The following is a 25,842-nucleotide window of genomic DNA, read 5'->3' as shown; positions in this document are numbered from 1 at the left end:
CTCACGGGGTTGTCCTGGAAAGACACTGTACTAATCTGGGGGGGTAGACTGAGGGGGGATTATCTAGGTTAGCATGAAGCCCACCCCTCTAATGGCTTAGCAGGCCTCCCCCTCGTCTTCTTCTCTCCTCTCTCATGCCCCTCTCCCCTCCATCCATCAGGCCAGGCCAGCTGTGAGAGGAGGGTCCCAAGCTCTGCTTTCGTCAGCCCTCCAGTTTCCTTCCCGTCCATGTTCCAGCCACCCTAGCCCTCCTGGAGTCACCCCTGACCCCACCCCCGTCCGCTTGGAACTAGATGGTCCACGTTTAAGTACACGAATACTCACTGTATTAACTCATGACTGATAATGGACTACAGATAGACACAGAGATGGACGGATGGCAGACATTATTAATAGATGCTAGATATCCAGATTAAATGTTGGATGATAGATACACAGGTGAGAGAAAAATGATTGCAGAAAGCAGATAGATTTATGATCGGAGGTACGTGAATAGTGATAGGTAAATATGGATAGATGGATGGATGGATGGCCAAGATGTTTCTCAGGACTTCAGATAACGGGCTCGAAATGTAAAAGGTGAGAAAACTAGTCACGGCCACCCACACCTGTTGGGGTATCTGCTCTCAGAAACAAGGAACTCTGTTCTGCTCAAGACCTGTCTTAAAGCAACTTCTCTTTCAGCTCAGGCCCCTGAACATCCACTTGTCTGATGGGTTTGAGGCTAACATAGGTTGCAGTGGGGCTGGTTTCCTGGAGACACCTGAAGCTTCTCTTTGATGTTTTGCCTCCTGAGCCCCTGCGATACCTAAGGAGGACCTCCCTTCCTGTCTGTCTCCCCTCTAGATGCATGTTCCTCAAAGCCCAAGGCCATGCCCTCCAACCCCACAGAGCAGGTTGGTTTTTGGAGTCGGATGGGCTGGACTGGCCCCTGCAGTTAGATGGCAGGTGTCAGCCCATATGGTACATGCAGAGATTCATCCATTCACTCCCTCCGTTGGGACCCATGCCCTCAGAGAGGTCAATGAGGGCTGACTCATCTGAAGCACTCGCCACGAGCCAAGCACTGCTCCGAGCGCTTTAATTTTATGAGGTGGGTACCACTGTCACCCCCACTTTACAGATGAGGAAACTGAGGCACAGAGAGGTTTGGCAACTTTCTGGACGTCCCAGAGCTAAAAACTGCAGGGCCCAGATTTGAACCCAGGTGGTCTGGCTCCCGAGCTTTCATCCACGACGCAGAAGGTCCCCCTCCCCCAACCAGATGGTTGCGAGGCTCTGGTGAGCTCAGGAGAGCATGTGGCTCTGGGAACTGGAAAGGGCTGCACGATTTGCAAGATGTCATTATTTCTAATGACTAATGAGATTGTGAGGGGAATGTCAGTTTCCTCTAGAGAACAAATTATTTTGAAGGGTGGCAGCATATTAACTATTGGTGCGTGGCTGGCACTGCTAACTACAGAGGACCCTGCTCTTGTCACTCAGAGCGGCCCTCCAAGGCCTTCAGGTTGGCAGTATTTGGTGACCATGAAGTTCAGTTTGCAGAAAGGCAGAAAGCCAGCTGTGGGGCAGCCCTGTACCCCTTCAATTATCCTTGGGTCAGTCACGCAGTCAGTCAACAAACTGTGTGCAAGGTATATATTACTGGGAGATGTAAGGAGTAGATCTGATCCTTGGGCAAAAGTGTTTCCAAATTGGGGCTGGAATGGCCTAGCTATGGAAGGCAGAGCAAGATGGGGCTGATGGGGGGGGGGAGTTACATTGCAGAACATGAAGACTTTGCGGGGGTGGACCATCATGACCATTGAGACCACAGGCACTGAGGACAGGCTGTCTGCCTCCCTTTTCTGGGAAGAGATGGGCAGGAAGGGGTGGGGATAAGGAAGGAAACCTGGGATGGGAGCACAGAGGAGAGAATGCAAAGACTTTTACTCAACTCCAGTGCCTGTTTGCTGGAGAATTGTGTTTGGAAAAGCCACACTACCCTCCCACCAACAGGTCTGGAACGTGTGTGGCCGGAAGTGACGGTGCTGTGGGCCCGCTATGCCTGGAGCAGGCATGTCCGGAAGTGGAGGCGGGTGAAGACCCCGGCTCGCTGGCTGGGGCACCTCCTCCCGCCCCGCCCCCAGTCCTCCTAAGTCCGCCGCAGCCAGACTCTTCCGCAAGGGCTGGCGCTGACTGGGCGCTTCCAGCATTCTGTCCACTTCTCCCTGTCACTCTGCAATACAACATGATCGTAACCCCACCTGACAGATCAGTCAGCTGAGGCTCAGAGAAGCTGAGGGACAGCTCACTGGGGCAGTATGTGGCATAGGTGGGACCAGAGCCAGGTGTCTCTGTCAGCTCTGGTGCACACCATAGAAAATGACTCCCACGTGTCTGCCCCAGGGACTGGAACTCTGTCTTTTGGGCTCTATGCCTTTGGACTCAGCATCGCCCTCTTCCGGGAGGTGTTTGAAATGTGGTGGCTTATGTCACCTCAACAGGACTGATTTTGCTAGAAAATGTCCCCTATGTATATATGTCCATGCCTCTCTCTCTCGCTTTGTCACAGCTTACCCTTCCCCCTCCCCATATCCTCAAGTCCATTCTCTAGTAGGTCTGTGTCTTTTTTCGTGTCTTACCCCTAGGTTCTTCATGACATTTTTTTCCCCTTAAATTCCATATATATGTGTTAGGATGTATATGTATATGTATAACTGATTCAGAAACTAATACACCATTGTAAAGCAATTATACTCCAATAAAGATGTAAAAAAAAAAAATGTCCCCCATGATCAAAGGGACCAGATAAGCATTTAGGCCTGAGAGTGGAAAATTCAATGCAGGGAAGGCAGCATGAAGGGATAGGGCTGGGAAAGGATCAGAGGGGTCGGGGGAGGGGGTGGCTGGTGGCTGGGAGAAGGGCGATGATGGTGCTGAGTGTGGGGGAGCGGCCCCAGAGGGTGGGCGTGGCGGGAGGGGAGGGGAGGGGCTCTGTAATGTAACAGGACATGCAGTGAGGACGACGGGGACGGGTGTGTATGGGCAGTGGGAAGTGTCCCATTTGCTACAGCAGCCCCAGCTGGGCCCCCCCCCCCCCGCAACCCTGGGCTTAAGGTGAGAAAGAGGAGGCTGAAGAAGCTGATGAGAGGAACAGGAGAAGGAGAAGAAAGGGATGACAAGGACTCAGCCTAGATGCCCCCTTACTGGCTGCTGGGAGTGATCCCTGCCAGCCCCGTGGCCCTGCCCTCCTTCCTCTCCTCCCAGCACACAGCAGCCAGATGGCCTAGGGCAGTGGTGCCACTTGCCCTTGGGGTCCCAGGCACTCAAGCCTGGTCTGTTGATGCATCAGAAATACTTCACTCCTGGGTAGATGTGCCTACTTTTCAAATGCATATAGATGCTGTCGTGGTTTAAGAAGCAGCAATTCATTGAAAAGCACTGCTGACTTCAAGGTAGCTTATTGCCATTTTGCATTCTCTCACACAACGGATACTCAAAGTAGAATATCTGTGTGTGGGGGGGTGCCGATGAATTTTTGATGTTAAACATGGCTCTTAACCTTGAAAAGTCTGGGCATGCTGATCCAAGGAGGGCAGCTGGAGCTCAAGGAGCAGAACGCGCGGCGAGTGAATCCTAGGCCCGACGCCATCTCACCTGCAAGACTGCAGTGCTGTTGCCCAGGAAGGGGAGCGCGGTGGACGCGGGGAGCGCCCCAGACCTGCAGTTAGGAAACTCGCTTCTAGCCCTGAGTCCCCAAAGCTGCCAGCTGGGTCGGGTGTCTGCCCTTCTCTGAGCCTCCAACTCAAGCTCATCCTTTGATGCAGCCGGAAGAGCTGGAAGGATTGAGCCCCACAGCAGCTTTCAGATAAAACCGTGAGTGGATGGTGTTTAATTCTGTTGATGTCAGGAAAGGAGCTTGCTGTCTTTTGCTGCTGGGAGTGCCTAGCTTGGGGCCTCACGTGGCACACGCTCGCTTGATAAACGGTCTTGGAGTGAATAACAGTAACCCACGTATTCATGAGGAGATTCAGTCTGAGAGCACTAAAGGTTAGGAAGGGAGCCTGGGCCCACAGACCCATCTCTTTCTATCCCACACCCAGCGTGACCAGGGTCTACCTTCAGCAAAGGTAAAATGGGAACCCACATTGGGTTTAGTGGCTGGGGCCTGGATTTGGTTCCCACCCCTTGGGATCAGCTCTGTGATTGGGGTTGGGGAAGTCATTCTGGTCTCACCACCTCTCCTGGGTGATGGGATAACTAGGCCTGCAGCTGTGGGCAGACCTGGGGCCACCAGGATTTAGAATCCCTTTGATCTAAAAAAAAGGATACAAATGAACTTATTTACAAAACAGAAATAGAGTCACAGATGTAGAAAACAAACTTATGGTTGGGGGGGAGGGGTCAATTGGGAGATCGGGATTAACATATACACACTACTATATATAAAATAGGCAACTAATAAGGATTTAGTGTATAGCACAGGGAACTTTACTCAATACTCTGTAATGACTATATGGGAAAAGGATCTAAAAAAGAGTGGATATATGTATATATACACATATGTGTCTTGCTGTACAGCAGAAATGAACACAATGTTGTAAAGCAACTATACTCTAAGAAAAATTAAAAAAAAATAGAATCTCTTTGAATAAAGGACTGCTCACAGGGTGTTTACCTCTACTCATCTGCCCTGTCCACCCCTATGCCACCACACTGGGGGCATCCCTCCCAGGTCTCTAGGTCCACAGGTGTCCCCAAGAACATCCTTTTTTGGCCAACTCTATTCAGGTAGCACCCATGATTAGATCCAGCCCCCTTTTTTGACTTCATAAAAAACTGTCCAGTCTCTTGTCCCAACACAGTAAGGCCCTGTGCTCCCCTTTCCAGAGCAATAATGGTGGACATTGAGAGGATGAGGTTTTCTTTCTAGGACAGAAGCATTTTAACAAGGCCCTCGAAAGCCTTAATCCAAAGGAATGGAGGTTTATGGTGACAAGTCAGGCCCTCTGACTGCAGGGGGAAGATGTGTGATGGCTTGGGCAAGGAGACCTTCCTAAGACCCTCAAACCGCCCTTTGGAAGCACCCACCCATTCTGCCTTGGGCGGGGCTGTGCTTGGAGAGGGCTTTCCCGAGAGCTGCCTGCTGCCTGCCTGGGCTGCTCCCTGCCACCCGAAAGTGACCCACGCAGGCCAAGTACTTAGCACAGTCCCTGAAATGCAGGAAAGTTCCCTGGTTATTAGTGGTGCCTAATGACATTTGCATAGATTAACAGACTTTAATGCAATCATGGATGCCACAATCCCGAGAAAATAATGAAGAAATCCATTACAAAGTCATAAAGTAGCTAAGTCAATACAGTAATAATTTGATCCCATATTAGTAATAATTTCATCTCCTGCTACAAGGCAATTTTATAATGTGCACCGTTTCTGAACACTTTTATAAATTTCACCTTTGTTTGAGACAATTAACTAAAAAAAAATTTACAAATATACTGCTGGTATGTTATGAAATAAATGAGTCATTAGTCTAAACTGGCAGGCTATAATAAAACTTATTAAGATAGATGTGCTGGGATTGCTAACGTCTCTTCAAGTGGCCTGTAACCCTCTCTTTGGCAAACCCAGGGCCTACCTGGTGGCAGTGGCTCAGACGGACAGTCTGGACCAACAGAAACCCATGCAGTGTGGTGGGTGAGGGCAACCCCAGCTTCCTTCGGGCATTGTACTAGTTTCCTAGTGAAACAGAGCAGGACCGACCCCCCAACCCCACAACCCTGCCCCGAACACTGTCCTTCGCCTGCCTTTTGTCTCTGGAAAAATTTAGCCAAAGGATAAGTTTAATCAGAGAAGTGAGAAAATGCAGAAACAAAGGAAAACAGTCAAAGGAGACCAAATAATAATAGTCATTAAACATAGTCAAGGACCTTTAGTTCCTCTGCATGGGCTGTAGTTAATATCCTGAGCCATATCCTGTGAGCTGCCTTGCAGATATTGAAACTTACACCAGGTGAAAGAAGTTAACTACATGATGGCCAGATTGTGGCCATGACATAAGCTGCCACAATTCCGAGAATTGGCCTCAAGGAAATGGGAACAAATCGTCCCTGGAACTGAAGATTAACTGTACTTAAAACAATCAAGATGACGCTGGTCAGGCCACCGCATGACCAGTTTCAAGGTGACTGTCAGAGCTGACTGTGCTGTTTCTGCATGTAGCCCCCTCCCTCTGTCTATAAAAGCCCTTGCGCACTGATAGTCAGGGGCGGGGAGTCGGCCTTTGGACAGGAGTCGGCCCTCACCGCCAGCCCCCAACCCCCGCTGTTTGCCAACATCCAAAATAAAGCAAACTTTCCTTTCCACCAACTTTGCCTCTTTAATGGCTTTGGAGCGGCGAGCAGCCGGCCCCCACTTTCAGTTACACTAGGGTGGCCAAAACAGAGTACACAAAACTGGGTGTCCTAAAGCAGCAGAAATCTATTCTTTCACAGCTCTGGATTCTAGAAGTCGGCAGGGCTGTGATTTCTCTATAGGCTCTAGGGGAGAATCCTTCCTTGCCTCTTCCCAGCTTCTGGTGCTTGCCGGCAATCCTCGGCTTTCCTTAGCTTGCAGTGGCATCACTCCCGTCTCTGCCTCCATCATCACATGGTGTTCTCTCTGTATGTTCTGTGTCTCTGTGCTTGAATTTCCTCCTTCTCCTAGGGGCACCAGTCCTACTGGATCTAGGGTCCACCCTAATCCAGTGTGACCTCATCTGCACTTGATTACACCTGCAAAGACCCTATTTCCAAATAAGGTCACATTCTGAGGTTCCAGGTGGACGTGAACTTTGGAGGGACACTATTTAACTCACAACAGTCACCAAGGGATTGTATGATCATTGCCCCTCCTCTCCCAGGAAGAGTCAGGCTGAGGGGCTGAACCTGCCAGATGAGGTGGGGGCCGGTTATTGGAAATCCATGGTTTCCTAGGAGGCTCTCTGACAGGCTAAAGGGGGCCTGTGGACCCCCTGAATTGGTCAGCACCATTTCATATCTATGAGTATTTCTCCTGGAGAAAGAGTTCATAGCTTCCATCAGATTCTCAAAGGACCCCAAAGGATTCTTGCCTCATTACCATGTGAAGTATGTAGGGGTCAGGGAGGGAGGGATCATAGAAACTAATCAACCAGCCAGCCAACCGACAAAGAACTCCCAGATACACAATTTTACAGTTTCCAGAATCTTCCAGTACTCTTCATCCCAACAGGGGTGTAGCTTCTCGGAACTCAGAAAGGAAGCCGTTGGAACCTCGGTACTATTATTGTGGCAAAGGCAGTGGGGAGGCACAGCGGCTCACACAACACTGCATCTGGAAATGAGACCTTCACTGGGGAGATGTCTTTGGGTTTTGAATGTATGATCTAGCAGCTCATCCCCCAAACCAGCTGTGAGTCATGAGTAATTTAAAATTCAGCTTGTATGACTTCCCCTCCGCCCCTCCCCACGTCCTAGATAAAAACATTCAACAGAAGGGCACAAAGACAGAGAGACACGGTTGTCTCCAGGGACCTCCCTCCCTCCCTCCCTTCACCCAGCTCTGAGTGACCCTGGGCAACTTTGTCATTTGCCCCCATTAGGTGACACGATGCCAGGTTAGGCCCAGCAGTGCCCACTTAAGACAGACGCCCAGCCCCCAACCCAGCCCGTTCTGGGTGAACCATCGTGGTTCCTAACTCACCATCACTTTCTCCCAGTTTGACAAATTCATTCTAGAAGGTTGCCAAAGATTGTCTTCAAGATTGACAAGCTGCCAGTTTTTGGAATCCAGCCTCTTCACCTTTTGAAAACTTGAATGTTGTTTATTTCCAGGCTCTAGGATGCCTCAAAGACGACCCCCAGCAGCTCCAAGATCCCGTCTGCCTGTTTCATCTCTTTTCCCAGGGCCACGGATCACAGTTTGCTCTGGCCTGGAGATTCAATCTAATTTACAGGGCTAGGTTTGATCTCCTTGCCTTGTTGGGATGTTAATTCTCTTTTTACAGTGTTTATCCACATTTCTCATCCTGAGTCCAATCTCTTTGCTGGAGAAGATAGGAGAGATGCAGAAGTTAAACTCTGTTTTCTCTTAGACAGTTTACACTTTGTTCTCCAAGCAGATAGAATTGGCGAGTCTCAGGCAGGAAGGCACCCCGCAAAGGCACCGTACCAGCCCTGTCAGTGTCCATCTTTCTGAGCCATGTGGGTGAAGGGCAGTTCTCTCGCCATCTCTGGGGCTCTGGTTTGACATCGTGGGGGGAGGCGTTTCCTCACACTGTGCCTCCTCTTCCCCCGGGAGCAGGTGGAAGCAGGTGTCTGCCCTGGATGTTGGCTCGGACCATTCCAATCTCTGTCCTAGAGGCAGTGATTGAGGAGGGTTGCGAAGGTCCAGTCTCCTTCTCCTGTTTTCCTCAAGGACATCATCCAGTGGTCACTGGTGTCTAAGGCATGCATGATGCCTAAGCCCAGACTTGCAGCTTTTCAAGGAGCTTGAATGCAGTTTGGGGTGGACTGGCTAATAAGCTGAAAGGACTATACTTTGGGGGTAAATGAGGGGCACTGCATGAATTCAATGCCAGTGACCCCACAGAGGGTTGTGATGAAGATACACATATTGGCATGGGTAAGAGAACGCTCCATGCAGAGCTGGGGGCAGGGGTGCTCTCCTGGGGGCTCCGGGAAAGGACATTGTCTATTTTTGAAGTTCCTACAATGCACCGGCCGTCAGAAGTGACATTTTTATGGTTACGGTTACTCTACAGATGAGGAAATGGAGGCACGTAAAGGGATTAAGAGGCTCACCCGCAGCTGCACACTTAGTAAGGGGTAGAATGTTATGATCTGTACTGTACCCACACCCCAGCTGGAAATCCCAGGCTGGGCCTGGGGAGTCCTCCACCGCCAGCAGCAGAAGTGGGACACCCAGCTGTCACTCTTTTCCCAGGTAGATCCCTGCTAGTGTTGGAGTGTGGGAGAGGAACCCGGGCTCTACCCTGGGCCGTCACCAACAAGCTGGAGCTGTGTGGTCTATGCTCAATGCACTCACGTCTCTGGGTCTTTGTCTTCCCTTGGAAAGAGGCGTGTAGGATTGCCGAGACCCACTGGCTTGGGGAGGGGCCCTGCAAGGTGCTCTGAAGCCTCCAGCCCCACCTCTGTCCTCTGTGCTTGCTCCTGTTTTCCTCTCCTCCTACAGGACCCCTCATTCCAGCCACTTGGCACACCTACGGGCGTACCTGCCTCTCAGCTTTGTCATTCTGTTACCTGTTTGTTTGTTTTTAACGTATTGGGTGACTATATAATTTATTGCTCAAACTGGGACTCTTGTTAGGTTGAAAGGGAACACTATTCATAATTAGTCCTGGACAATGGCAACTCCGGACCTGTCCTGACTCACAGGGACTCATGGGAACCCTAGTATCGCACTGTCTCCCTCCTCCTGCTGATTTTGGTCTTTCCCCATCTTGAAAGCCTGTGTAACACCCCTCCCTGGAATTCCTCCCTGACCTCTCCAGCCCACACCAATGCCCCACCCAGGGGACAGCCCCTGGCTCTGGTCCCACCCACAGTCCAGCATCATTTTCTTTTTTTTTTTAAATTAATTAATTTATTTTTGGCTGCGCCGGGTCTTTTTTGCGGCATGCGTACTCTTCAGTTGCGACATGTGGACTCAGTTGTGGCATTCGTGCAGGGTCTAGTTCCTGGACCAGGGATCGAACCCCGGGCCCCCTGCATTGGGAGCGCAGAGTCTTACCCACTGGACCACCAGGGAAGTCCCCAGCATCATTTTCTTAAAGAGTCTTTCTCCTTTCAGCCTGAGCAGGGTGCGGGCTCTGGGGCTAAGTCCTCGGTGAGCTGGAGAGGCCCTCCCCACCCCCCCTGCCAACCAAGGGCTAAATCAAGGAGCAAAATCTCCCCTCCAGGCTTTTCCCACGGACCCACAGGCCTCATCTGAGCAGGGTGAGAAACACAACAGGCTGAAACCAAACTGCAGGAGCTCTGACCTGGACCAGAAATCAATTAGGGCGATAGCGACAGCAACTGGGAGATAAGAGGAGAGCAGGGGAAATCAAAGGCTAGACAGACAGGGCCTGGAGGCCGATGGAAAGTCAGCTGGAAGGAAAGGAATGCTTGTAAAGTGCTCTCCCTGTCTCTCTGTCTCTCTCCTTTTTGCCCATCGTGTTCACAGGGCAGATCATCTGCGAGGTGTGACATGTGGCTGAAGGCACTTGGGAGACCCCTACTCACTGCCTGCCAAGGGGTCTTGAATCCCACCATTAGGCTCATCTCTTTGGGGTAAGCATTGCTGTCTTCAGGCTTCCCTTTTCAAGTGCAAAATCGCGCTATCCCTGTAGTCAACCTCTAAATCTTCAACACAGATTCCTTTATCAGATCGCCTGTTCCTCCTGCCGGCAGCTGCCTCAGAGCACTTGACAGGAGGTGGGACGCAGGGGGCAGGGGGCATTTTTCCCAGAGACGGGCATCCTTTTAGGCAGCTGACCCCTCCTTGTTCTGTCTGGGACACACCATCCTTCTTAGGTCTCCTTTTTTTTTTTAAAGATAAAATTTACCAGTAGTGAAATGTATACTTCTTAAGTGTATAATTTAATATGTTTTGACATATACAAATACTGATGTACCCCACACTCCTATCAAGATATGAAACATTTCTCTCTCCCCAGAACGTTCCCTCATGACCGTTTCCAGGCAGCATCCCGACCTCCTCAAAGACACCCAGTATTCTGATTTTTTTCACCACAGTTGGGTTTTGCCTGTTCTAGAACTTTATTCATGATGTACTGATGCGTGTCTGGCTCCTTTCCCTCAGTCTGGGAGATTCATCAATGTTGTCTGGCCCATCCAGGCATCCCCTGCCCTCTCCAGGTGCTCCGTGGAGCCTGCTGGGTATTGGGCAGGGGCGCTGCCACCAGTGGTGAACGGCTCTTGCGGGAGCTGGGAATGGAGCCTGGCTGACACCGGGCTCACCTTAGCTCCACAGATGGCCAAAGGATTAGAGATTTCCAGTGCAGTTAGGGTGAGAGGCCCAGGGGCGTGGGCTCTGAACCCAGGGCCACAAGACCTTAGGGGGACTATGGCTGAGAACTGGGGTCCTTTAGCATGTTGAGAGTGTGCATAAAATAGCCCAAGGATGCACAAACGCCCCCTCTTCCAGGGAGAAGGACTGTAGTTTTTCTCACCATGACACCCACCACCCAGGTTCGAGCCATGCCCATCTCTCCTTTGTCACTGCAGGGACCTCCTAACTGTCCCCTGCTTCCACCTCGTCCTCTACAGTCTGTCTCCACGCAGCAGTCGGAGCAAGCAGTGCATGCTTCTCCTCTGCTCAAAGCTGCGCAGTGCTCCCTGTTTCACTCTGAATCACGTCCATAGCCTCTTAAACGGTCTGCTAGATCTCCCTGTGCTCTCTACCCGTTCCTTCTGTGTCCTCACTCGACCCTCTGCAGCCACGCCAGGCCCTGTCCCGACCTTGAGCGCCGGCTGACACATGCAGGAGCCGTGCGTTTGATTGGGGTTCTCGTTACTGTCTGCCCCCTCCCCTAACCGTGAGTCCTGGAAGGGCAGCCCAGCACTTCTCACACAATTGAATGGATGAATGAAAATCTTCTCTCAGTTTCCCAAAGGAGTCTGTGACGCAGAAAGGTTAAGAACCGCTAGGCAGGAGCAGAGCAGCCAGGTCAGCGCCAGGCCAAGGACAGAGGGCTCCCCCATGGGGCAAAAAGGCTGGTGGGAGAGGCCCAACCAGGCAGACAGAGGAGGCACAGTGAAGAGAAAGAGTGGGGGGCTCCTCGTCAGCAAGCGAGGCCAAGAGTACCTGAAGGCAAAACGTCCGGGTCCCTTAAATGCATTTGTGGCAAAGACTTCCTTGATTTACGCTGTTTTCCTGCGCCATCCCTTAGAATTGAGATGGATGAAGGGGGTGGGGAGGGAATGGTCAGGGGCCCGGGCATCTCCAGGCTGGGAATCTCCTGAGAGCAAGGGTCCTGGGGTCTGGTGTGGGGACCAGGGACCAGGCAGAAGACCTGGGACAGAAAGGGAGTCTCAGGGACCACTTGGAAGCATCCCTCGTGGAGTGTCTGGTGCATGGGGACAGGAGGAGCGAGTGAGAGGGTGGAGGGAAGAGAATCCAGGACGGAGACCCTGGGAGGAAGGAGAGGCGTGGCAGCCTGGCTGAGGACTGAGACACCGCTGGACTTGGAGGGCTCCCGCGGCTAGCGCTGCAGCCTCCTGCTCCCTCACTCCCTCCCAAGCGTCACTTAATGTTTGCAGTTATTTACAGATATGTTCCCATGGCAACCAAGGCTTCAAAGTTACTCTCACAATTCTGTTTTCTCAAATATGTTTCTCTGGTTGATTGCACAGAGTTTTCTGGAAGCTGGCCAGGCCAGTGAGTTGCATTTCCAGCCCTGGGCTTCTGTGCCTTTGACCCTCCACCTCCAGATTCCTGTGCGGTTTGCCTCCCCTTCTTACTTCTAAATGGACTCGCTTGGGGCACGTCTTCCCCCAGCTGCTGTCAGGCTGTCTCAGGACCTGAGCCTGGAGCCTGCTCCCTTCCACCACCTGGGGAGACCTGAGCCTGGGGGCGCCCTCTGAGCTCCTTTAGGTTTCTTGAAGGAGGGCCTTCCCCCTTCACTTCTGACACCTGGCACCTGGCCCAGGGCCTGGTAAACGTAACCCCTGCACTGTAGACTGTCACTAACTGCGCCCCAGGTGGAGTCCCGCACCCCAGCGCTTTCACAGCACCGCCTGTGTGGTTCTTAGCCTGTGCGTCCACACAACCATTCCTGGGCCCCTGCTCTGGGTCAGGCACAGGGCAAGGTGCCAAGATACAGAGAGGAACAAATAGAGTCCCTACCTGCACAGAGCTCACCTTTGAGCGGGGAGAGGAGGACGATGGATGAGAAGAGATCAGGATGGTGGTCTGTGCTATGAATAAAGTAAAACAAGGTGGCAGCTGGGGCAGCTGGGGCTACGTCAGTTGGCAAGTCAGGCAGGCCCGGGTGAGAGGGATGGGTAAGCTGAGACGTGATGAAAAACGATCATGGGGGAGAAGGAAGAGGTGCTGCAAAGGCTGGAGCAGGGATGTTTGAGGGGCCAGGAGGCCAGGGAGCTGGAGCCAGGGGGTAAGGGAGGCTGGGGGCGGAGTCATGGAGGCTGCAGGACTGCAGGACCATGGGAGGTAAGGACCTTGGACTCCCACCTGAGTGAGACGAACAGAAACCTCTGGAGAGTTACACAGCAGAGACACAGGCTCTGGTGGGATCAGTGTGGAGAATGGGCTGTGGAGGCCAAGGTGGAGGCAGGGAGATGGAAAGGAAGGGAGGCTCGAGCGGGCAGGGGATGAAGGAAAAGCGCCTCGGCTAGAGTGACAAGCCACCCCAGGGTTGCACAGCCTGCGTGTCCTCATATCCTCTTGTCTCTGCCTGATTCCTTGTCCCTGCCTGTCCTCCACCAGACCTGATGCGGCAAGGGGGCAGAGGCAGGGGCACCATGCCCCTGCCATAGCTGCCGTTCACTGATCGCCTGTTGCACTGGCTCCTGTACCCCAGCGCTGTATCCAGCACAGCACTCTCAGAGGCCAAAGCCATCCATCCGCTCCCGCACAGCCCCCAGAGCAGTGCTCGCTCGGCCCAACGGTGAAGCTTATGGGCGGAGGGTTCCAGGAAAGTCCTGAGGACAGGCCTTCTTCCTCCATCTCATTGCACCCATGGCTGCTTCAGGCAAGGCAGGGGTTTGGACCAAACGGTTTCTCCCAGCTCAGCCTTGCCTGCCTGCGCCTCCCAGGAGAGCAGACTCTCCTGCTCTGTGCTGCCCCTCGTCCCGTTCCATGAGCCCCAGGAGCCCCTCTGGGGAGGTACTGGGAGCCTGAGCCCAGGCTGAACCATCGCTCTGTGTCGGACCCTGCTGAGATCAAGAAAGTGCTAACTCTGCTAATGGTTCATTGAGTGGCCACATCTCTATTAAAAATGATTTAAGTCGCAGGCATTTAATTGATGTTATAAATGTGATACTGGGAAACAATGGGTTCTCCTGTCACTGTACATCACGGAGCACGGGTGTCTCTCTGACCTGCAAACCTTCCACCATCGGCCTTCTCCCTGCTCTGCTGTCCTCACCACCACTGTGCAGACCTCCTGCCTGCTCTGGGCTGGGGCAGGCAAAGGAAAAGGCGGGCTGTTGGTGCGGGAAGGTGGGTGGGCCTTCCTCCACCTTCCTCCACCTGGGCCTGGGTTTGGGGAGGACCTGCAGGAGGGTGTGTGGGCTGGGGCTACTCTCTGACCTTCAGGAACTTATGACCTTATTGATGAACAAACACACACATACACACAACGTGATCAAGGTTGTACAGAGACTAGGAGAGGTCAGGGAGAGCTGATGCAAGCAGGGAAGGTTTTCTGGAGTGAGGAGACTTTGAACTGGACTTTGTGCCTGGGTAGGATTTGGAGAAATAATGAAGAGACAAGGGGCTGAGAGCCAAGACTTTGGAGTCACGCACATCTGGATTCCAATCCAGTCGTTACCATTTAATTTTTGTGTGGCTCTGGGCAAGTAATTTAGTTCTTACAAATCACAGATGCCTCATTTGTAAGATGGACCTGTGACCTTGTTATTAAAGTAGAGCCATCACCTCCTCTGTTCTGGACACCATACTTCTCTTAGGATGGCCATACTGCAAGGTGAATCGCAATAGAGCTCTTCACGCTGGCTATCCCTAAGTAACGCCACACCCACCCTGTGCTCCCATTGGAGGGGATGATTGAGGGGTGCTCTTGAAGGTCACTCAAAGGGAATAGGAAATAGGGAAACTTTGTAGATTCTTGAGTTTGGGAATAGAGTATCAGGTTAATTTGAGGAATGCCCGTCTGGTGGAGGTACGTAGGGTATCATCGTGACAGGAGTTGGAGGCCAAGATGCCTGGCCAGGATGGTTGCTGGCGTCCCACCCCCAACGCTGCTTTTCGCTCCATCCGTCTGGCATCTTACTCTCTGTAGCAGCAGCATCATTTCGGACTGGTCTCATGCCCGCCTGCCCCCCATCCACCTTTCTCAAGACCCTCTCGGGCAGAGCAAGGATTCCAAGAACTGGACTTGGGCTCAAAGTCAGGTCATAGATGCCATCCCATTTCACCCACCCCACAAGCCCCTCTTCTGACCTCCGAGAGTCACCTCTCTTCTCTCCCTCACCTCTCTTCTCACCTCTCTTCTCTCCCTCATCCACTGAGCTCCTTTGTGGGAGGTCAAAGAGCTGCCACCCACCCCCAAAGCTCAATCTAGGAGGGGCAGCAGCTGAAATGACTTCTCAGCTTTGCAGCTCTAGTTTCCCCCTCAAAGGCAGAGGTCATTCAAAATTAAGGATGATCTGAAAACTCAGGTGATCCAAAGAGTTGGCTAGTATGCACATCATTTTGGTTGGACTTTGGAACATATGTCGACTTTCATGCTGAGCATGTTGGATGCTAAGGGAATATGGCCATTTTAGAAAAAGTCCTAAGAATACACTGTCTGATGCCCATTGGTCACGCCTTCCTGGTAAAGATCTGTGGAGTTACCCACATAACGCTCCCACCACAGCAGAGCCCCCTCCCTCACTGCTGCTTCTACCCTCTCCTGCCGCTGGAAGTGAATGGGGAGAGTGGAGCTCTGTCAGTATCTGCAAGACTTGAGCCCCGAAAGTACCCGCTCCATGTAGGGGGCCAGAGGCCTCACAACGCCTCCATCGCCTGTCACCATGCCAGGCAGCCCTCCATTAGCACTCATACCAGCCGCCGGGGACAAGCTTGTGGCCTATGGGAGCCCCCTTCTGATGTGGAGACGGGCTGAACAGCAGGCAGACTGCCCTGTGATAACCCGGGAGGGAGGATGCAAGACGGGGACCACATCGGAAGGTGCTGAGAAGACACCGGGTAGCACAGGACTCCCAGCCCAGGTTTCCTGGAGGTGGTTCAGGGGATGAAGGGCCAGGACTAGCGAGGACAGAAGCAAGGGGACATTCTGGGGGCGGGGCACAGCAGAGTTTCCTGGGGGCTGCGGGGGTGGAGGACAGTGTGTAGAAGCAGTATGGGGGAGTGCGGTGGGTCCAGCCGGTGAGACCCTTCTCCCAGACCCGCCTGTGTGAGCCGTCAGGAGAGCAGGGGCGGGGCTTGCAAACGGCCCTCCTCTCCCAGCTTTGCTTCCTCTCCATTCTCCTTCCACGTGGCGCTGTCATGGAGTGGCCAGAAGCAGCCAGGAGCACAGGCTGTGTGAGGACAGGGCTACCAGCCAGGTCAGGGCAAAGGGGGCATGAAATGGAGCTGTGCGGGTGCAGAGTGGGGAAGGGGCGCCATCCTGCAGGAATTGGGGGCCCCTGGAGGGTGCTGAGAAGGCAGGGAACTGAATATCACATGTGGATGGCCTCTGGAAGGAGGACAGATGAGGAAGAAAGCTGGAGGGGGAGGGCACGTCCCTGGCTCTTATTCACATGCCCCGGGGTGAGTGAGAGCCTGTTAGGCTGGAGGCTGGGGGCAGAGGGTGGGCGAGTGCAGGCGGGGCAGAGCGCTCTGGTCTGGGTCTGGCCTGTCCTCTCCTCCTGCCCACGCTGAGCCCCTGCCAGGCAGTGCCGAGCCCGCTCGGTCTTCTCTGTAGGAGAGGTTAACACTCGAAATCCTTGGGGAGGACTCCTTCCTTCACCCCCCACCCCTCACTTCCCCCCAAAAAACGAAGATAGTCGTTGAAATTGAAAAATGGTGCTCAGTGAAGGGTTTAAAGGCATTTTGAATTTAAAATATATTTTAAAGGTCATTTTCAGCAGTAATTATGTTATAATGGTGGGGCTCTTAGCAAAAGGCAGAGTCCCAAAGGAGTATGAGACCAAATGGGAAGCAGGAAGAGCCGTTCTGCTGGAGCCCTGGGAACTGGGCGTGGGCGGGGGTGGGGGGATAGAAGGGGGTGCAGTACCCTCCCTTTTAGAGCTGGCTGGGTCACCACCGGTTCCCCAGGAACAGGGGACTACACAGTTAAATTTGACCCTGGGGCTCCCTCCAAGACCTCCCTGGAGTGCGGCATCTGGGCTTCTGGGGCTCACAGAACCCTCACGGGGACAGAGACTGGTGGATCTGTCCCTCCTTTTGTCCTGCCTGTCCCATCCCACCCTCCCCAACCAGGAACAGCCTCTCTTTCTACTTCCAAGCACTCACTCAGGGGGCCTCCTGGTGGCAGGCTCCCAAACCTATCCCAGGGCCAACTCACTGCAGCCTCATGGTGAGGTGTATCCATGGCTTCCTGAGCTGGGGGGAAGGGCCTGCAGGGAGCCTGCATCTCTGCACTTCTAGACCGTGACTGTGGTCTACATTTTTGGGAACAGATTGAGGACATGACTACACTGGCTACTTATTTAAGCCTCAACGCTTTCTATCCTATATCCCCAGCGAACAAACCCACCCACTCCTTGGCCCACTTTTTTCCCTCTCAGTGATTGCACCCATTCTTTGCAGGAAGCCTCACCCACACAGATGCACAAGCTTGTTGAAGCAACACACATGTTTGAGTGCCTATTGTTAATTCTAGAAGGGTTGGCCAGGCCCCAGAGGGTTCCTGAAGAAGACTGGCCGGTAGGCTGTGGAGAGAAGAGACGGGGACAGAGAGAAGACAGTGGAGAAGGGGTGTGGCTGGGCTTGTAGGAAGAGCAGAAAGGGCCATGGGCGGTAACCTGGGAGGACTTCCTGTAGGAGGTGTGAGGCATGAGCACATGGACAAACCAACAAAATAATGAAGAGCCAAGGACAGTGAATAAAGATAAAAGTTGTGGCCTCGGCCCCTGGCAAGCTGCAGACACTGCCAGCCCAACTGCGGAGAGGCAGGTTCGCTCACCAGATTTCTGCAGGTCCCCAAAGGCAGCAGAGCCCTGGCTATGGGGTGAGGGGCGCAGAACGTGCCTCGGCCATCTTCTCTGCCCATCGCCCTGCCTTCAGCCTCTCCGTCCCCGTGGGCTTCCCTTGGGGGAGGAGCAACCAGCCAAGTGGTGGTCCCCTCTTCCGAGGCTTGAGACAGTGGCACGGAGGTGGGGGCTGGTGGTCCCGGGTTCCTGGGGAGGAGCCAGTGGGGCGCGGGGAGGGGGGTGATGGGGTCGTGGCTCTGGGACCGGAGCTCTGGAGGCGGCGGAGGGTGGAGGGAGGCAGGAGGAGGCGAAATATAAAAATATCCGGGAGAAGTGCAGCGCTGGGCTACAGTGTTATTAAACTAAAGCATCTTATAAAACTCAGGCCATTAATAACAGGCTGCCGCCAAGTCGGGGTAATTTATTCAAACTGCGGGTCCCGGATAGAGGAACAGATGTTTCAGAGCTGCTGGTGTCACGGAATGAGTTCCAAGGGAGGAGGGGGCGGTGCCGCGTTCCTGGGGAGGCGGGGGGCGCGGGGAGGGGCCCTTCTCACAGATTAGCGACAGTCCCCGCCTTCCTAGGGGGTGGGGACCTCACCCCAGGCTGCCGGAAGCGGGGAGGAGGGATCCCGCGGAGGACAGCTAATTTAGCTCAACAAGTGCCAGGATAGAAAACCAGGGGTTAAGGACAGGCTGGCAGGTCTCCCTGCCTATAATGTTGCTGCTCCTATCCTATCCAGCTGAAATGCCTCCTCCTACTAAAAGTTGTTTTAGGTTTTTCCACACCCACGGCGCGGTGCTGGGAATCAGAGGGACCTGGGTTCCTTTCAAGATGCAGGCGCCGCCCACCAGCTGGTGACCCCGGCCAGTAAACCTGTGGGCCTCAGTTGCCTCATCTATACAATGGAGCAATGTTATTACCTGATATTACGTAAGTCACAGAACTGGAAGACGGGGAAACAGTCACCCACAGGAAGGACCTGGCCCAAGGCAGAGGGGAGGGGATAAGGTCTGTTGGTTTCTTGCACCGTACCCAATGGCCCTCACTTGCGGTTATTAGAGGTCTTCGTGTATTAGAGGTCTTCTCTGGTTTCCTAATGGGCTCATTGTTTTTACCTGAGACCCAGCTAGACTGTAAACTGCCTGTGGCCAAGAATCACATTGGCTGGGCTCATCTGGATGGGTGTGGCATGCGCACAACGAAGGCTCAATCACTCAGTGCTTACAGAACAGAGACCAGGTGAAGGCGGGCTACTGCGGGGGTAGGATGTCTGCGCCTTTCTTCTCTGATGGGGGAAGAGGCAGCAAAGCTCTCACAGTTCTCCCCTTGGGCTCCCATTCCTTCAGCACCGTCCCCTGGGTCTTGGTTAGACGTGGGTCCTAGTGGCGGCGGGTGGGTGGGTGGGTGTCAGGGCCTCAGGCTCAGAGTCTGGCCACAGTTTCCAGGACAGAGACCAGGAAAGTCAGCGGGCCCCTGGGATACGGAACTTCTGTAGTTGAAAGCCCTCCTGCCCGGTTTTGCCTTTCTGGCAAAGCACACATCTCCCCTATGAAGCTGTTTCAGACTCTCGCTGGCTCCCCTCTGAGAGTGTTAAACGCTGGGGGTGGGAGGGTGAGGTGGGGAGTCTGATCCCCACCAGGCAGGGAATACAGAAGGGGCCCAACAAATTCTGCGTGCCCTGAAAACTCACTATCTAAAATGGATGAAAAATGATTTTCTCCGTTTTGCAGAGCTGGATGCCTGTTTATCGAGTGGGCTTAGAGCGGGACTCAGCTCAATCAAGGGGTGCTCTGTCACCCCCCCCTGGGGTGTCCAGCGTCGTGCTTGGGTTCCCATTGCTGACAGGAGGGCTTCTGGCCCCTGACGGCTTGTGCAGTGAGCAGCGCGTGGGTACGAGGGTGACACTCCAGAAATGTCCCAATTGGAGGCAGACACGTCTCTCCCCACAGGCCCAGCCCCGATGGTGCCACCATAGCGTGATGCGAGGAGAACCAGGAGGCCCTTCTGCTCCTCACACAGCCCTGGCCTGAGATGACACCACTAGAGCGATGTCCTGGTAGGGAGAGAGTGCTTAAGCAGTTCTGCCCTTGGCAGGACATCATCAGTGCCTTTAGCAGATGCGGATGCCACAGCAGGGGGCCACCCTTTGCCAGCTCTCTGGTCTGGCCTGAGGGCTGCCCTGGATATGAGGGTGAGTGGGGGATTGTCAGATGCCTGGGGGAGACTGTGGAGGCCGCCAATAGCCCCCGCCCCCCCCACCCCACACACACACCCAGGGGAGGTGGGAGGACTCTGATGGCAGGGAGGGCTCCCCCCACTCCCACCCTCGCCCTCCCCCAAAGTGCTCCCTGCCCACCTGGCTGGGAGGTCACCGGCCCTGTGCCTCTGCTCCCCTTGAACTGGACCTACTCATAGCTCAAGGTTCATTTCAAATGAAGGAGAAAGCGCAGCCCCACACTCACGGGGCCATCAGCACGCTCTGTGATGAATGGAGCCTGTGTCACTCAGTGAAAATGAATATTTCTTTGCGATAATGGCCAGATGGTAGCAACTCTCCAATCCAAATTAAAACATGCATGATAAATGCCAGGAAAACAGAGGAAGACAAAACCCCAATCTGGAGTGAATTCTCTCTATAAATCTTCCCTTTGCGCCCCCTGCCCCCCATCACTGCGGCTCTGCTAATAGCCATTAAATTATTAAGACGCACTGCAAGGAGAATGCCAATGTCAGCGGCACCCACCCCGCTGCCCACATCTGCCCCCTGCTTGTGGGCCTGGCTTTGGAGGGGCTGGGGGTGGGGAGATGCAAGAGGGGGCAGCTTTTAGGCCAGCAGAGAGCTGGGATAGTAGAGAAAGTTGCTGTTTAGCGAGATGAGTGGGAGACTGGCCTCTGGTGCAGGGCTGGACACGCCTGCCCGCACCGAGGGCACAGTCTCGACGGAGAGACGAGAAACTAACAACCACTGCTTGACTTCACGGCTCAGACAGAGGGAAGGAAAGGGGTTCTGAGCTGGAAAGACCAGCGAGGAACAGCTGGAGAAAGCATTCCAGCAGGGTGGACACTGACGAGGGCTCTGACCACGTAGAGCTGGGCAGCTGGGAAGGGTCAGAGAGGGCTGTCCGAGGGTGGCCATGTGCCTGAAAGTGGGCATGTACCTGGAGGTCTCAAGGCAGCAGGTAGTGGTTAGGACACAGGTGGCTTTGGGGCTTGTATTTCATGGTGACAAAAGGGCTCTTGAACTTAGGTTTTAATTCCCATGCCCCCTGCCCCTCCCCTCACAGCTGGAGGCTGGAAGAGTCTCTCCCTGGTCTCCCTGACACCCTGTCCAGTCGCCCCCTGCAGGTGGCCAGTCTTCCCATATCCAGCTTCCACCAATCACCGCTTCCCCTCATCTTCCAGAAAATATCTAACTCTTTAGCGGGGCCTTCCTTAGAACCCTCTCCTTGGGCCAGCTGGTTTCCTCATCTTACCCTGCATCCTTGTCTCACTGTCTTCTCAGCCTGAATCCCCTCCAGTAGGGAGCCTCCTCCAGAAAGCCTTCCCTGACTGCTTCCGCCTGCACAGCTCTCTCCTCTGCTGGCCGTGCCTCCTGCTGTCTCCACTGCTCATCTGGTGCTCTTGAGGCCATAAACTGATCTCCTCACCAGACTGGGAGCTTCCCTAGGGTCCAAAGCTCGGCAAAGACTTGAAGACACCTTCCTGACCAGGCATCTGACTTTCATGGTCAGCTCTCCAGGGGCGGGGATCATCTCTCTGCACTTTTGAGTCACTTGCCGTTGGCCGTTCACGTCCAAGCCTTAAACCTCCTAAGTCACCAGGGCCTGTTACTCTGTTGGGATGTGGCATCCGTGATGTCAGGATCATGGGTTTGTCTCTGATATGATCAAAAAGAAAATCTGTGCTGGCTGGTCCCTGCTGACCTCCAGTCTCTGCAAAGCCTTCCTCCTCATCAGGCCCGGACAGACAACGCCCTGAGTGCCCAGGCTGGCTCTCCTCTGCCGGGCAGACGTGGAGTTTCTCCACCTGCTCCTCCCTGAGAAGGGCCTCCACACTGAGAAGGGCTCATCCTGCTGCTGACTGGGTTTGCACCTTGGGTAGTTCAGCTTCAGACCCTCCCCGATTCCTCCTACACCCACCCCCATTCCCAAAGGACATGGGGGAGGGGAGTGAGGAGCTGGAGAGCTCCTCCTTAAGGCTGTGGTCCAGCCTCATCCTTTGTGCCTCTGATGGGTGGCATTGACGCTGGGAGAACTTCCTCTGGGTCTCAGCACCCCAGCCAGACCTGAGAGAAGACAGCAAGGCATGGGTCCTGCCCAGAAGGGTTGAGGCATGAAGGCTGATTACTGGCTGTGTGATCTTGGGCAAGTCACCTCTCCCCTCTGAGGAGAATGGGGGTGCAGCTCGATCCACCTTGCGGGGCTGGTGCAGGGCTTGAGGTGCTCTTCCTGGAGGCTCTGGAGGACCTAATGGGAGAACCGAGGCCCTGCTGGCTCTATCCATCTTCCTTCCAGAGCCCTGGCTTGGCTTTAGCAGCAGCAGCTGCTGCAGGCATTGCCTGCCTGGTTCCCCTGTGCATCGTCCTGGGCTGGGTGGGGAAGGAGAGCAGACAGGCACATCTGATCAGGAAGACTGGGCCTGGTGAACTTGGACTGAAGGGTGAGAAGATACAGGCCCCCCCCCAGATTCAGACGCTGTCCGTTCACGGGTATAGGTGTCCACACCCTGGAATGCAAGCGGCAGTGAGACCCACAATGCATCACATCTGGTCTTCTGGACTCTCTCTTCTTTAGCCAAAGCAACTATTCTACATTATTTTTTAAAAAGTCTAAGATGCTACATACTTGCCTTGCTTGTCCCTGTTTTCATGTCTTTGCCTGTGACACAGCCCAGATCCTACCTCTTGGTAAACCTGTCATTCCAATAATCACCTCCTCCAGGAAGCCTTCCTTGTCCCACCCCATTCTGGTAAATTCATACGCACAGTAGAGCTCTGGCCCTGGGCAGTATGATTTCTCTTTGCACTTTGTTGATCACACCTTGTCAGAGGTCCTCACCCCCGTCACCTCTCATTTCCCATGGACTGGACTCCAAGAATAAAATAACTGTAGCAGCTGTCATCAGGGGAGATTCCACAGCTCACCAACTGTATTCCACCTATGGCAGCTCCAAGGGGCTGTCACCATCCCCTTTGTGACATGAGGTGGTGAGACATCACTGTGGGAAGGGCAGGACATGTGGGTGTGATGCCAGCATTGGCCCTTCTCTCTCCCCTGCTCCGGCTCCCTTCCCCCATCTGGCTGAGTCTCCCTAAGCTACAGTTTCCAAAGCACGACTTATATCTGCCCCAAAGCCTTAGATGGCTTCCCTTTGCCTAAAGGCATCAATTTACAGCACCTTCTGGAAATCACTGTTCCCATATCTTGCCCTCCCCCGACAGTAGACGCCTGATTCTGGCCTCTTGGGATCCTCCAAGCTTTCCTTGACTCGGGTTGTTTTCCCACCTGGGAAACTCTGCCTTTCCTCCCTCAAATCCTCTCCCCTCTGAAGGTCAATCAGGTGTTACCCTTTTTTTAAAAAATAAATTTATTTATTTATTTTTGGCTGCGGTGGGTTTTCATTGCTGGGTGAGGGCTTCCTCTAGTTGCGGCTAGCGGGGGCTACTCTTCGTTGACGTGCGCGGACTTCTTACTGTGGTGGTTTGGCTTGTTGCGGAGCACGGGCTCTAAGCGTGTGGGCTTCGGTAGTTGGGGCACGCGGGCTCAGTAGTTGTGGCGCACGGGATTAGTTGCTCCGCAGCATGTGGGATCTTCCCGGACCAGGGCTCGAACCCGTGTCCCCTGCATTAGCAAGCGGATTCTTAACCCCTGGGCCACCAGGGGAGTCCCAGGTGTTTCCCTTTCTGATCTCTCTGGTCCGTGCTGTCTCTCTCTGCCTCCCATCCCATCCTCCCACTGCACAGCCTCACTGCTCCCATATTGCTCTCAGGCTTTTCCAAGGGGGGTGTGTCGGGGGCCAGGAGGGCACTGGATACATCTTGCCCACGTCAGGGCTGCCTCGCTGAGGAACGCCTGGTCGAGGAAGGACTGCCTGTGACATCCTCTTGCTGGTCCTGCCTGTCTCCTGAGGAAGCGGGCATCTTCCCCTGCATTGCCCACACAATGCCCGCAACAGGACTCCGTGGGAGCGGCACGGAGTGGGAGACGGGGCCCCGTGGGTCCCTCTCTCTGTCATTCCTATTCCTGTCATCAGCCCCTTCACCCTGGGCACACATGAGGCCGCTTCTATATATCATCCAGGAGCCCATTTGCAATAATTAATATCCCATTTCCCCTGAAACAGTCCTTTGCTAAATTAGCCGGGGCCAGAGGGATTTTGGTGAGGAGCCATGAGTCTCAACTTAACTTGCCGAATGGATTAAAAGAACCTTAAAAACAAAATGCAGATCAATCAACACCCTTTCCCCCAGCTGAAAACCTAAAGTCCCTTTAAGCTTGGCAGGGTTGCAGTTAATTATAATTTCACACTTACGGCAGGAGTTACCGAGGTATCTATAATGTGTGCCTGCCCCACAGGGCCCTCTCTAGGGACCGTTCCCACCAGCCACCTCCTTCCCCAGCCACAGAGACCTGTCTTCATGCAGCTGCTATTTGGGTTCAGTTGTATAAACCAGAGGACCTTTCTGGAGTTTTAAAATTTCTTTTTAAAAGGAGCTTGGGAAAGAAAGGAGACAAAGATCCTTTTAAGACAGAAGGAACAGGGGTTATGGAGAATAAAACCCCAGGGCAGGGGAACCTTGCACCATGATCTAGGGAGCCTAACTTGGAAGTGCTTAAACAGTAGGAGAGATTATGGTCAGATATGTGGTAGAACTTCCTACCCATCAAAGAAGCCAAGCCCTGGGTGGGCCACTTGGCCTGGTGATGAAGTGTCCAATCCTTAGTCCTTCCAGAAAGCAGAGGGCCCCTGCGCGAGGCTGAGCGCCACCACTGTCTGGGAAGTGGGGAAGTGCTGTCTTAGGTCTGACATGAATTTCCCAAGCTGAACACTGTACTGCTTTTTCTTAAACATCAGTCCAAAATACATCAGGGATGCAAGTACAGGGAAGATCTGCCGGGACACTGGCTTTGGGGCTGGTGTTCAAGGGAAAACATTACAGTCTACAGCTTGAGAAATTCCAGTGGGAATAGGGCAGGGCAGGCTGACAGAACTGGGTTTCTGAGCTCTGATGGGCTGAGAGAGGCCCTGGGGTTGCTCTTCTTCTTGATGGTTTTTGAAGCGGGGGGAGCTGGGTGAGAGGCCGACTCACGGGGGAAAGTGGACACAGTGGCTCCTTGGGCCCCTCCAGGCCACGGGGTGCTGTGTCCTGGCCAACAGGGCACTTAGCTCTCCCCCAGCCAAAGGTTCACCTTGACGTCTCGCTCCAGGCCCCTGGGCGCAGACACAGCTGCAGGAAGGGAGCACGATGTTGAACCGGAGGACAGAGGATCTAAGGATACGGGGGTCTGCAGGGTCTGGGAGGGGTGTGTGTAGAAAGGAAACACATCCCTATCACACACACTTCCGGGGGTCCACACACTGCCTGCTTCCAGGAGCTTCTGTGGGGACACAGACAGATCGGGGGGTGGGGAGTGTGGGGCATTTTCTGCTCTGAGCTGCAGACCCCTCTCCTTTAGGTGGCTGCTTGGGGCCTCAGTCACTGGACCCCTTCTCAGCCCAAGGTCGCACCCTCTAGTTGGGGTGGGGTTGGCTTCACTCATTCTGAGGTCTCTCCAGCAGGGTACAAACCAGGAGCCCCAAAGTAGAGGTCAGGTTGTGCTGGACCCCGGGGGGACGCTCCTGAGGTCCCAAAGGGGAGAGGCTGGGGCAGAGGTGGGGGGCGCTCTTGCTGTGGGACTTGACTTCCAGACGGTGGCTTGGCTGTGGCAGAAATGGGGCCGTTCTTGGGGCCAGAGCCTCTGTCCACCCC

At 53.9% G+C, this 25,842-nt stretch overlaps 1 protein-coding gene across 14 annotated transcripts in view; it reads right to left on the bottom strand.

Annotated features, from left to right (window-relative positions):
- Window positions 1-25,842, bottom strand: part of CELF4 (CUGBP Elav-like family member 4) — a 298,011-nt gene that overhangs the window by 41,521 nt on the left and 230,648 nt on the right. The gene's annotated exons all lie outside the window — the stretch shown is intronic.

The sequence above is a fragment of the Lagenorhynchus albirostris genome, chromosome 14 (assembly GCF_949774975.1).
Source record: "Lagenorhynchus albirostris chromosome 14, mLagAlb1.1, whole genome shotgun sequence".
NCBI lineage: Eukaryota > Metazoa > Chordata > Mammalia > Artiodactyla > Delphinidae > Lagenorhynchus > Lagenorhynchus albirostris.
This window is presented reverse-complemented; position numbering and strand designations above follow the sequence as displayed.